Genomic DNA, 13,342 nt, shown 5'->3' on the forward strand with positions numbered 1-13,342 from the left:
TGAGCAAAGGTTAAGCCTACTGAGTGTCTCAACATTGAGACTTTAGTAGACAAAAAGAGGTTCCAAAGTCAGCTAATTAAACTATTGTAACTTCTCTTGTATAAAGAAGAATGCCCAGATGGAAAGTCATTTAAGGAACATATGTTTCTGTGATGTTCTAATGCATTAACTCTTCAGAGAGATCCATCCTGAAGAATTTGGCAGTCACAACAGGGAACTTAGCACTGACTGCCTGGCACAGTGCTGCACAGAGGTAACCCTTAATCACACAGTCTGGATGCTGGAAGCAATATAATTGCAACAAGATGCGTCCTGAGCAGGTTATGTGAGTCCTGTTATAATTTCATGCTAATGTGCCTATACCCCTCTCAGATAGCTTGCCTGTCTTCTAGTGTTGTCTCACAGACAATTCATCCTTTCCTACTAGCGATTCTAAAACACCTGTGTCAGAAGACCCCATATTTCTCTGGAAGGATGTGTTGCATTTCTGAAGGGAGCTGAAGAGGTGAGGAGTGGCTAAGTGAAATACTTACAGTAGAAGAGTTTTCCAGCAAGCCTGGGAATAAAACCATACAGTTTCTGCCTCTCTTGCATGTTCTCTAGCCTTTATGATTTACTTTCTAATCCATACATTAAAGAACTTTAGGTGAAGATTTCAGTGGAACTGAAGGCCCCAGCACTTTGACTCCAGACAGAGAGTACCCCTTTTCAGCACATCACTCCAGATTTATGCTGATAAGCAGTGAGAGCAAAACATCGTTCAGCCTCTTTCCTTTCTGAGCAAACACGTTAGACCAGCATGCATTGTATCAGCACATGGTTTTTTAGCCCCAGAAGAATCCACAAACATGAGAGAATCCGCTCAGACATGTAACTCATTTAAATGGGATTTGTCTTGCAGAGCAGACAGGCTTTTAAAAACAGTTGGTTCAGCACTTACTGTTAAAACACTTGATGAAAACAGTACAGCTTAGCATCATAAGTGACCATCAGGTCATGACAGTACACGCACTTGCAGCTGTGGGACCAGGAAGAGCAAACTGCCAGGGTCTCCTTTAAGAAGGAAACAATGCAGAGACGTTCAATCTAGGATTACCCCGGGGAAAGCTTAGTTTCTAATCTCCACGTGGTCAAAGAGAAGAATGATTGTTGCTATTATCATAAATTATACCCAGAAACATTTACTCTTCAGGAGAACTTAGCTCTTAGGTCTGTGTTGCAAAGACGTCAGCCACAATAAGAGAGAAAACCCCTACAACCTGCCAACCATGGCTGCTGCATAGCCAAAGCTCAGAATTACGTCTTTATTTAGCATGGCCCTTGTTAAAGCACCAGCTAACTCCTTCCTCAGGAAACAGGCAAGTTCTGCACGTCAGTAATTTAGTCCAATAGGAAATAATATTAACTTCAATTGGAAACAGCAATTACTGAAAAAGAAGTAACCTGTTGGCTTTTTACCATCCTTCTTTGCAACGTGTTCAGAACCTTTCATCCAGAGTTACTGCTCTGTATTTCTGTGAGTTACAAAAGCACTGCAGCTGTATCACGACACTGTCTTTTAAGAGCTATGTCTAGTAAAAACGGAGACAGGCTGATATTAAATGACGGCAAACCAGCAAGGATCAAGTAGAGAAATTTAGACTCAGTTGTCTCCCACTTTAATGGGCAGCCACTGTCCCAAAGCTGGAAAAAGAAGCCAGGAGACCTCACGTTATTCATCTCTGTATTTCTAAAATGCCTTTTTAGTGAAACATGCCGTAACAGTTCTGTTCTAAGTTTCCTGCATTACTGCTCCCTCCTTTTTCGTGCTCATTTGCTGCTTAGTCTTCTGATCATGAAATAGCAAACAATAAACAATGCACAACACAGGGTGCCCACAGGCACTAAAGATTTCTGTTTGTGCCAGCCCTGAGAATACAAGCAGCGAAGTTGCCAGGCTCTTATTTTCTTGCACCTTCTTTTTTATCTGAACAGATGGAAACCGAAGCACAGAAGCCAAGAACTTAACATTGAAATCTTTACAGTAGTTACAGTAATTACTGTAGCTGTAGTTATAGTAATTGCAGGGTGGTAGCATACACACACACACACACTATCATCTCTTTGTTACTAAAGAGAGCCAAAGATTGTCTACCTAGTTTTTAAACATTTTTACAAACGGGGGATATTTGCCAGAAATGGCTTAGGTCAAAGATGGTCTTTCCAGGGATTTTCTGCAAGCATTGAGATCTACTGTAAAACACCTATGAAAGCAGGAAAAAGCACTTTTCCGAAGAATCTTCTGTAACTGCCAGGACAAAGACTGTCAAATGCCTTATTACTTCTCTAGGTAGGTGGTAAGGCTCGGCTACTGCCTGCTGTCTAACTGAATAGCCAGTTCTCAGAAACTATTTCTTGATACCTATCAATGACTGTGAAGTTAGCAGGCTGACACACACAAAACAACTTTAAGGGACAAATACTGCAACTGGAACCACAGAACAGCTGAGATGGACAGCACTTGTGGAGATTGTTTCACCCAAAACCCCTGATCAAGCCAAGATCCACTAAAGCAGGCTGCTCAGGACCGTGTCCAGTTGGATTTTGATTACTTCCAAGGATGGAGACTACACAGCCAACGTGGGCAACCTGTTACAATGGTTTTATCATGGGAAAAAAAAAAAAAAAAAAAGCTTAATCATGTTCAAATAGACCTTTCTGTACATATATTCCAGGTAGTGCCCTTGTTCTTTCACTGGGCACCAATGGGAACAGTCTGGCTTTGTCTTTGTTCCCCTCCTACCAGGTATTTATAGACACCGATAAGATCTCTCTGAGCCATCTCTTCCCCAGACGAAGCAACCCCAGCTGTCTCAGGCATGCTTCAAATGAGAGAAACTCCACTCCCTTCATTATCTTTGTGGCCCTTTGCTGGACTGACTCCAGTACATCCATCTCCCTCATGTAGTGGGGAGCCCAGCACTGGACCCAGAACTCCAGGTGTGTCTCTCCAGTGCTGAGCAGAGGGGAAGGATCCCCTCTCCTCCTGCTGTCAATTTTCTCTCTAATGCAGCCCAGGATGTTGTTGACTGTCTTTGCAGCAAGGACCTCCTGTTCCTTTTCTGCAAAGCTGCTTTCCAGCTTGTCAGCCCCCAGCATGTACTGGGCTCATTCCTGCCCAGATACAGGATGGGATGGCATTTCCCTTTGCATAACTTAACCAAGATTCCTGTTGGACCAGTTCTCCAACTGCTGAGGTCCCTATGAACAGTCGCACAGCCATCAGCAGTATCAAGGCTTCTCCCAGTTTCATATCATCTGCAAGTCTGCTGAGGGTACGCCCTGTCTCGTCATCCAGGTCATTAATGAAGTTATTAAACAGTATTGATCCCACTATCGACCCGTGGGGTATGTCACTAGTGACTGACCTCCAGCTGGACTTCACAACGCTGATTACAAACGCAATGAGCCCAGCAGCTCAGCCAGCTCCCAAGTGTACCTCCCTGACCACTTGTCTAGCCCATACCTTACCAAATTTGTCGATAAGGATGTTTTGGGAGACGGTATTGAAAGTCTTACTAAGGTCAAGATACACATCGTCCAGTGCTCTCCCATCATTTAGCAAGGCAGGCATCTCATCATGAAAGGTTACCAGGTTGGTTACACACGATTTCCCCTTCATAATCCATACTGACTACTCCCACTCACTATCTCGAGTGATACACAATATCAGTATATTTTGAAATGGGTTCCATGTTTTTTTGCTCCTTCCCAGGGTCTGATATGAGGCTAACTGTAAATCCCTCCTCACTGTAAATCACATAACAAAGCACAGTATAACTCTCACTGGTACTCCACCAAACCAAACTACACAGTCTCATGGGAGAAAAGGGGAATGACATGAAGATTCTTCCATTTTACTTTCCCTTTATTTGCCCATTATCGTTTAACATACATGTTTTTCCTCTACTGCTTTCTCCAACTTTTTCGTTGTTACAGATCAGCAAATAGATAGGCAGGATTTGCATTTTGGTGTAAAATGTTAGATTGGTGAAGGCAATGAACTCCAGGAAGAGCTCCCAGGGATGTCAGTTCTTTATGCAAGAAACAACTGCTTCTTACAAATCCCTCATCTCTGATAGTTCCACAGCACTCAGTAAGCACATCTCTTCTGATAAATCTTCCTTGTGTCTTACCTGAGGGAATCACTTAGCTTGAAAGAGACCTCTGGAGATCATCCAGTCCAACCCTGGATATTCACAGCCCTGACATTCATTCAGTTTACATACTAATACAGTATTTAAAAATCACTTGCAGCTGCACAAAACATATCAGATATTTTTAGTTACATTTTAATAAAGTAGGCACCTTGATAATTTACCGCCAATCTTCAGATACGATCAGCAAATGTAGTTCATGCGACTCTCAGAGACTCTGTCAGTAATTCCTACTGGAGTGCTCCTCATTTACCTCCTGCATCCCTATTGTGTCAGATGAGCTGCGGCCTTTTGGGATCAAAGGAACATAATTGCAAATTGTTGAAAAGAAGCTCAGAGATAGGGTGGATTAGTAATGACAAGAAATATGAACATTTGGCTGGCATGGAAGCAGCACCAGATGTTGCTGCAGTATCTATCTATACTTCCAGTTCTCTGGCCCAGTGTCCACCCATCCAGGCTTCAGAAGCACAGTGGCCCTTCCAGTTGGGGAATCAGGCGAGTGCATCTGTTTTAGATTGTACTGCCAGCTTATCTGCTTACAGGTGGTTTTTTCTAACTATCAAGTCACACATTTGCACCTGGTAATCTTTTAGGTGACCTGTCCCCATGTATGTTTGTATCTATGACATCTGAGACTTTGCAGATCCTTTCTGATAAATTGTCTATCTATTGGAAACCAATGCACGTTCAGCAGCAAGGTTTCAAGACAGCCTAAAAGCCTGACTTTTTGGCACACAGCTTCAGATACAACTATTAAAGGCAAATATTTGTTTCACTGTAGATGCTCTTGTTTACCTATAATGCTTTTCCTCTGTGCCAAGGCTGGCATAGGGAAGCAGTCTCTTTACTCTTCGTGAAGTCTGCTGTGTACTGTTCAATTTGGTATAACAGTGAGATTCTTCTTGCGATTTTGCAGAGATTTTAAATAACCTCTGTTTGTACCACACCCCTACTCTGATACAGAAGATCAGAGGATACAGGCTACTTTGGAAACACCCTAGTAACACTACAAATTGCTTACAGCCAGTAACACGGCAGAAAGGCTAGTCTACCCAGGTGTGAGATACAGAGTTAAAAAAACAACAACAAAAAGCAGTGTTTGTTTATACAGGCAACATAAAAGACAGAAAAAGAATCTAATTCAGAGTAGACTGTATTGCCAGTTTCAGCAGTTACACTTGGATGAATCTGATCCTCAGGGTTAGCAATTAATTCCCTTCACTACTGGCAAGGTCACCTCACTTTCCAATTTTACAATCTTTGAACTATAAAGAAATGAACAATTAAAAAAAAGGGGGGAGAGAGAGAGAGAGAGAGAGAGAGACTTAAAAATATTCAAATGACAGACACAGGCAGGAATATTCCCTGAAAGCCAAATGTAAGTACGGTTACCTACTGACTTTTAACTAATATGACTTGTTTTTAATTCACTTCATGTGCCAGTGCTATGGTGCTCAGGGCATACATGTGTACGTATATGAGCATACATAACACACGGAGTAAGAAATATGACAAGTATTTATTTTAGATCCCTCTTCAGTCTTTCAGTTAGGACTTCATGAGCTCATACGTAGCATGAGATGTGACTCTGTTCAAAGTCAGTAGTTTTTAAATGTTTCTGTGTTTTGTTCTGGCTAGATGTTACTGCTGTAATGTGCTGTCACCATAAAAAGCAGAAAGGTGAAAGCTGTTCACCACAAGCATGATAAAGTTATGACTCCTAATAAATGATATAAATTCAATTCTCAAAATTGTGGAAGACGTTAAAATATATTGTGTAACTTTTTAGTATGGGCATAGCACATATTTTATTGTGCCTAAGGTCAGGAACAGCGCTGCCAACAAACAGTTAATTTTAGTCAACAGATGCATGTTGTTTGTAGCTTACTGACCTCTGAAGCAAGGCCATTCACTCAATCTTGCTTGTGAATGAATATCTCAAAATCACAATCAAGACTGAAGTTAAATGGTCTATGACTCAAACAGGCAAAAGTACATGGTAACAGCCTCTCTCCTGAATGATAGTGAAGGAAGCTGGTCTTATCCGTTTATAGTCTTCTTATTCTTCTATTAAATTTACCAAACTAATCTTTCATCAACAGCAAATTTGCTCTTTTCCCCCCTCTTCAAAACAAAGAAAAACATATTTTTATGTCTACTCTAAACAAGCAATGCTATAATGGCACAATTCAATTTAAGAGTTACTTCTGTTTTAAGTAACTCTGTTACTTTCTGTTCTACTTTAATCAGTATATTTATATCTCAATAGCTCTGGGGGAAAAAGAAAAAATAAAAAAAAAGCAATGCGACTATGGCAGTGGGACTGGAATACGTTCACTGATGTGTCTTTCTAAAATCAACTTGTTGACTTCTGGGATTTAAACACTGTTAATCGTGAGTGTATGATTATAGCATCATGCTCTCTCAAGACAAACGCTTGAATCAGGGTTTACTTTTAATTAATTCTTTATACCTAGACTTAACTGTAATCAATTCCAATCAGTCTGTATGTACACAATGAAAGTAAGCATGTCCACACACTATATAGTGATAACCTGGATATAGTGAGAGTCTGGATCACAAATTTCAAGATTCTGTCAAAATCCATCAGCTTTTCAGGCCTGAGGACAGAGAAGGGGAAAAAAAAAAAAAAAGAGAGAGAGAAAAAAAGGCAAATGCCCTGACTCAAAAAGCCTACTTCTGTGTGTCTCTAAACAAGCAGAACAACAAACAAGTTGAACTACAGACAATAACCTTTACAAGACATACTCACACGGGGCTGCATCCCTATGTCAGAGCTAACAACCTGCAGCTGTGACAGGCCCTGAGCTGAGGTCAGACTTGGACCCAGCGGTGTGCACTGTAGAGCAGGATGCTGCCCTTAGTCTTTATGGAGGATACCAGACTCCAAAACAAGCTAAAGGGACATTTATCAGAAAACTGGTTTTACAGGGGAATGGCAGTAAGTCTTTCATGTGTTTAGTGAGGCAGCTGTAGAGAGAGCAGAAAGATACTATGATCTCCCAGAGAAGAGAACCCAGCACTTATTTTCTTGCAAACCTTTGCAAAAACACAGCTCATTGAACCAAGCGTATCAAGTTCTCTTCCTGATGAATCATGGTAACAATAGAATATGGCTGTAAGAGACAAGAATTCAGACATAAATATATAAAATCTGAATTAGGAAAGGCTAGGCCACAGATAAATCTAAAAGACAGACAATGATGTAGCTATTGCACTTAATAAAATTCCATAAACCTGCAGTTTAAAAGAGTAGAGGGGGAAAAAAGCCTCATGACAGACCAGTGAGAGTCTGGAAACATCCATCTGGAGAAAAGATTTGTCCTGAAAAGCCTTAGCAGAAGCACTGAAAGCAGTGATGTGGAGAACACAGCTCAAGCAAACACAGGTCTCAGCAGCAGGCTCTGCAGGTTATTCCTGATTTTCCTTCCTTCTCTGCCAGTTGGGTGCCCATGCAACACCAAGCAGGACTTTCTGGAGATAGTTCTCATTAGCAACTGGGTTGTTATTATTCTCTTTAATATGGATCGATACTGCTGTATAAATTGATCTGTGTGATCGAACCGCTCGTGTCTCAAGCCATTCCAGAATGAGCATGTAGTGTCCCAGGCATTTTCTGAGCAGAGGGGAAGAATGCAGCTAATCAAGAGGGAAAAAAATGAGGACTTTAATTATTTCTAACAAAGCACCTAGAGATCATCAAGAAAAAAAAAAAAAGGTACTAAGTTAAGATCAAAGGAATGCTTTGTCAAAATAATAATAAAAAAAGAGATGAGAACATCTTCACCAGATACTCACTGGGGATTTAGGAAAAGCCATAGCACAGGATTTCTCTATTTGCGTCAAACACTGCAACGCTCTTGATAAGGAAACTAAGTGAGAAGACCCTTGAAAGCAGTGCTCTAGCAAAGCACAGGCACAAGCTACTTTGAGATTATTTTTTTCCCCAGTAAAACTGAGTGGCATTTCTCTGATGTATCTGAGAACAGACTGAATTTTGCAAAGTATGAAAAATAAAATAGGGCCATAAAGCCACTGCCCCACTCAATCCGGTTTGAACATGAGTATCTGAATCTGAAAGCATAATAGGCTCAGGTTACCATCAATAAAAAGGACAGGATCTTGAGACTGTACCAGGAACTATTAACATAGACCTAACCCTGGTTTCCATGCTAGCCAGAGTAAAGTTGGATTATATATCACAAGACAAATATCAAATGTTTTATTTAATGATGATTGAAACCAATAAGCCAAATATTGGATGAATATAGCATTTGAGCAAACAGTGCTCAGAAATGGCATGAAAGAGCTACAGTCTTCCTCCTGGCAGCTTCAGATGTGTATGCTTTCCCAACAGATTATGTTTTAGAGCAGGTGTTGCTGGAAATACAGCACAAATAAAACACAAGTAGATAACTCATCTCCTTTCTGCCCTGCTAACATGACTCAGGAGAGTAGGCACGAGCCCATTTCTCCTGCTTGAGCCTATTGAAGGAGGATTTGCATGCTTATTCATGGGTCCTGAATCACATGAGGTAGCAAGGTGTAATGGGAGCACTCTTGTTGAAGTAGGAAATTTTTAGGTCGCTTTTGAACCTTGTCAATAAAAACAGCCATCCAGCTAAAAGCAGAATGTGCAGCAGGCTTTCTGAAGGATTTCATGCAGAAAGGAAGCAATCCTTTGAGTGATGCCAGACTTGTTTACAATCGCTTCACAAACCAGAGTCCTCTCTAGAGAAGTAATAAAATCTGAGGCAAGTATTCTAGACCCCTCCACAGGGAAAAGAGAATGAAACTTTCCCTTTTCTCTTTTCTTATGAGGTGGCCCCCTGTGTGATTGCAGTTGGCTCCTTGCAGTGTCCACAGCTTTTCCAGCTGAAGAGCTGTGAATTTCCATCAAATTGGCAAGCCCTGAATTTTACTGTTGGCAGCTGACAAATTCTACATCAGCCCTGGAATTTCGCTAGTGTTTTACTGGATTTTCACCAACAGTCAGATGGGTACAGTCAGTGTGCTTCTGCTGATATAAATTGTTTAATACTCACTGATATTTGGAATAAAATGATGCACCAGCGAACTTAGACATGCAAAACTTGGCATGTCTGCAAGTCAGATAGCTCAGAAAGCTCTGGTGTGACCGGATCCATGAGCACTGATGAGCAAGCCTAGAATTACCTTTAGATCATTCTACATATCAACAATATCAGCAATAGGAAAACAATTTATTGATGTTTAAATAGGGTAGCTGGAACAGGAAGAAGACTAGCCTAGTCACCAAACACATATGGATAATAAGCGACACAACAGGAAGCAGGATCCCAGGATCCACCTTTTTTTTTTTTTTTTTTTTTTTTTTTCCCTCCCTTTTCTTAGCTATTAGGGTCATACTAAGTTTCCTACAATAAATGCTGTGCCCACACGATAATCTGTGCTTTTTAGATCTTGCATTCAAAAATAGAGAGGATGAGGGCAATGACTGGCCTCTATTTCTAGCTTTAAGGCTGGTCTGCTGCCCTGTCAATTAATCTTGGGTAGACTAGTCCACCCAGCTGTAAAATGAGACTAGAATATTGACCTCAATTTGTGCTCTACAGGGAGAAGACAAACACTCCCTATGATAACTATCACTGAGAGGGCAATCTTGCCTGGACACACCATTAAAAATCACACAAAAGCTTTATATTCCACTCAGGGAAAAAATGAAGGGAGAAAGAAACTTAGTTTACCTTTGGATGGCCCTTCTCAAGTCACAGTATCCCAAACAATGCCAGCAAACATGCTCTGCTGCTCTGGGACATGATCTCACACTGCAGAGTGCTCCCAAACTCAGCTAGCCTGACATAAGCAATGGGAAAAAAAACAGCAGAAACAGAGCGGAGAGAGGGAGTGCCACACGTCTGCTCACTCTCCATGGTCCAACAGCACATTGTCTGATCTCTGACACAATATACACTATGATTCCTGAGAAACTAAAAAAAAAAATATATATATATATATATATTTTTTATTGCCCAGCAGAGAGACTTTCTGCAGCAACAAAGACCGATGTGCTCTCTCGTGGCTTGGACAGGTTCTTAGCCTTCAGGCAGCCAGGCTACTGAGTAAAGCTGCTTGATCTCACCTTAGGGTCTAATTCATTTGCCAAAGTATTGCACAAGTGGCACTTTACTTGCAAAACACTTCCTCAGGTGGCTCACCTGACACCAAACGGCAGATAGCTTACTGCCCACGCAGCAAATGCAGTTTGGGGTTCCAGGTGGGTCACGGTTTGGTCATAGAGTCAGCAGCTACACATTCATTGTGGAAACGTTTCAAATGTTTTGCTAAAGATAGCTGGTTGCTTCCTGTCTAGTTCTGCCTCAGCTCATTCTTCCACTTCGGTGTCTTTGCCTGGAGGTAAGTGTCAGAACCAGACGAAACCAACAAAATTCCCAGAGTTTCAGTCTACTGATATCCCAAATCATTCATCCACTGGAGGCCAAACCAGAAAGGTTCTCTATCTGCCAAGCTCTAGGGAGATGGCTACATCCACGCCATTCCTGCAGGACTCTACAGATCACTATCCACAATTCGTTAGTTGCCAAGGTATTTAGTGAGGATAAGGTACATAACCTCTATGAGTTTAAACTGGCTCTGTGCATTGGGGTGCTTTGCATACCTAACTGCAATACGTACGTTTTCATGCTTTGTATAGTTTGCTGCAGGATATGTTCAGAAGCTTGGCTAGGTTTTTAAAAACCCTTTATGGCAGCCCAGGCATGACAGCCTCCATTAGGCATGGCTTCAGAATTTGAACTCTACACTTCCCTTCACATTGCAGGGAAGCACAGTAAAGGCCTTCCAGCCCCACAGACTCATGATTTTCATAGCACTTTGCATCACAGCGTGACACACACAAAGCTCACATACAACAGTCAAGCAGGGTGGACAGTGGGCTGTCTGGTCCATCGCTGCACTGCACAACTGCAGTTCCTACTACACGGCTTTGAATCCGTATGGCTCACAGATGTAACCAAGATCAAGACAGGGTTTTACCAAGCCTGCAGCTCAAACAGCCGTCCCTCTCTTTGCTAAACTTCAGACTGGTATTCAACGATGGTAGATTTATACAGCAGGCTATGAACCAAATCACAAGCAAATGCAGAATAGGTCAGCATTACTGTCCTTGTTTGTGACCGAGATGTTTTTCAGCAGAAAACAAACTAGGATTGCAGCATACATCACAAGTATATTCCAGAGAGGGAGCATAAACACACAAAAGAGTTTGCAGAGTCTGCAGCTGATTTAGCACAGCTCAGTAAAGAGTAAAAACTGGGCTGCACAGCTTTGCCAATGCACATTAGGTGGATCAGTACTCTCATCTATTTAGCCATGAGTCTGGCATCTCACATGCAGCCTCAACCATCTTTCCTCTTTAGCTAGGAAACTGTAAACTGTCTCCTGCATAAAGTGCTGCCAGCAGTATTTATCCCACTGGCTGTACTAAATAATGTGCACAGAGGTCAATACATTAAGACACATACGCATTTGGGGCAAACGAAAGGTAAGATTACATGTTCTTCCCTAGCATATTGGGCAGTATTAAGTTCATTTCCAGGTTTCATAAACTTTACAAAGCCAATTATTTAACCTGATAGTCCTCAAATTCTGTTTTTTCTTCCCTAATACCAGTTTTTGCTCCATTTTAATATATCCTCTTTCATTTCCTTTACAGCTAAATACTGGTCAGAAAAAAATGGCAGAAATTTCCCTTACACCAGCTGTTATAGGATCTAGTGCAGATTTTAAAACAGAATAGAGTTGCAGCCTGCATTCCAAACAAACTCCGGTAAACCATGTGAAAAGCATTGTTTGGGAGCAGTTGGAGAGATGACTGCGCTCCTGTTAACTCGTTTATTACCCTCTGTGTACAAAACAAGTAGCTGCAGTAACATCATCATACTGCGAACATTGAAAAGAGCACAACACAAAATAGAAAGTTTAATCTATGTTTCTGACACAAGCTGCTTATCAGCTTCAGCTGCACAGCTGTGGAAACTAATGGTACAACTTTACAGAATTTGGCACCATGAAAACTAATTTTTTGCACAGCCTGCAAACATTAAATGCAAAATAAATCGTCTTACACTAGGGAGGGCATTTGATTAAGATTAGCTACCATACTGCTGTTTCTATTGGGGGAGGATCAGACATAAGCAGAAGTAAAACCTTTTTTTTACTCCGCAAAACAGTTTTGCTCCCAGACCGAGACCTCAAAGTCACTCTAGTACAAACTACGATGAAGTACAGAAAGACAGTTAAGCAACCAAGAGAAAATGAAAAGCAACCAGTGGAGGTAGTTACACAGACCAGCCACATGTAAAATATTTTGGCAGAACAGAAAACTTAGGGGTGACAGCTTTATACTTCTCTCCTTATTTGAGGTTTTCCTTAAAGTAACTTACTGAGCCTGCAGTTACAAAGGCTGCCTTTTGTCCAGCCTGTTTTTCTGCACTTCAGCCTGAAAATTCAGAGCCTTAAAAGAAGACAGTTCAGTCGACTGCTTTTCTCAGGAAGTCTTCTCAGTCCTGACTTGCCAGGCTCTGGCCACAAAGCCGTCAGCCACAGCTTTGGTGGTGGTGAACACCTGGAGGCAGGCTTGGTGCAGGCCAGTGTAGGGCTGCATGAGATCTGAGGCTGACTTGCAGCATCAGAAACAAAGAGGGCCAGGATACAGCCATCTGCCTGATGTCCAGCAGGCTAAAAGAAATCTGAAGGTAAACTAGCATAAGTACTGGCTAGTGTTAATCAGAAACCAAAATTTTCGGTTCAGGTAAGATTTCTGAAATAAATACATAGTTCAATATGCATTTCAAACTGGGTAAACCTAAGTCCTGAGAGGCCTGGGTCTCTCTGCAGGATGCAACTGCAAGGCAGCCAGTTATCAGTCTGCCTTTGAGCCGAGGAGCACAAGGAGCAGGATCTCCCTGACCTGTCAAAGAACTCAACTTGTGGCCAGGGCTCTGAGGGCTCCTAGGCTCTCCGCTGCCACCCGCCTGTCAGGCAGGCTGCCAAGTTGCTGGGCAGGAAGGAAATCAGGGAGGTTTCTAACAGAAAAAACATCCCACTGGAAAATTTCTGAC

General features: G+C 41.7%; 1 protein-coding gene across 1 annotated transcript in view; it reads right to left on the reverse strand.

Annotated features, from left to right (window-relative positions):
• The window catches only part of ABTB2 (ankyrin repeat and BTB domain containing 2), a 140,709-nt gene that overhangs the window by 35,906 nt on the left and 91,461 nt on the right, over positions 1 to 13,342 (reverse strand). The window lies entirely within an intron of this gene.

Source organism: Aythya fuligula, chromosome 5 (genome assembly GCF_009819795.1).
Source record: "Aythya fuligula isolate bAytFul2 chromosome 5, bAytFul2.pri, whole genome shotgun sequence".
NCBI classification, from domain to species: Eukaryota; Metazoa; Chordata; class Aves; order Anseriformes; family Anatidae; genus Aythya; species Aythya fuligula.